We start from the raw sequence: 551 nt of genomic DNA, 5'->3' as shown, positions 1-551 counted from the left end.
TATTAATATATATATCAAAATTAATTAATTCTTCATATTTTTCTAGTTCTAAGAATTAGAAAAAGATAAAAAGTAAATTGATTTCTAAGAATTAGAAAAAAACATGAACTATCAGTTAAACCGATTTTAATTTTACATTGCTGAAAATTAAGCTATCCGTCCTTAATGGAAATAAGATACCTCTATTATTAAATTATTACTATTATAAATTTGAATTGATTCGATATTTTTGGTAATCACACAATTAATAATAATAATTAATTAATACAGGATATTATCGAAAAACTATTTATATTAATTTCGATACCAAGAAAAATTCAATTATACTATATTAGTTTTTTGACATTTATTTTGCGAGTCTTCAAGTATTAATAAAATTACTTGGATATTTTCTAGTTCTCTTGCTTTCTAAATTTTTTAGGATGCATTTTGTTCTAAAGACTACGTATAATCTCTCTCTTTTCAGAGAGAAATTTGTTTGAAAATTGAGCTACTCTTTTTTTTTAACTCAATTTTCACTCTTCAGAATGAGATATTCCACTCCCAAGAAA

Source organism: Trachymyrmex septentrionalis, unplaced genomic scaffold (genome assembly GCF_001594115.1).
Source record: "Trachymyrmex septentrionalis isolate Tsep2-gDNA-1 unplaced genomic scaffold, Tsep1.0 scaffold60, whole genome shotgun sequence".
NCBI lineage: Eukaryota > Metazoa > Arthropoda > Insecta > Hymenoptera > Formicidae > Trachymyrmex > Trachymyrmex septentrionalis.
The sequence above is the reverse complement of the archived record's forward strand: the minus strand, read 5'-3'. Positions refer to the sequence as shown.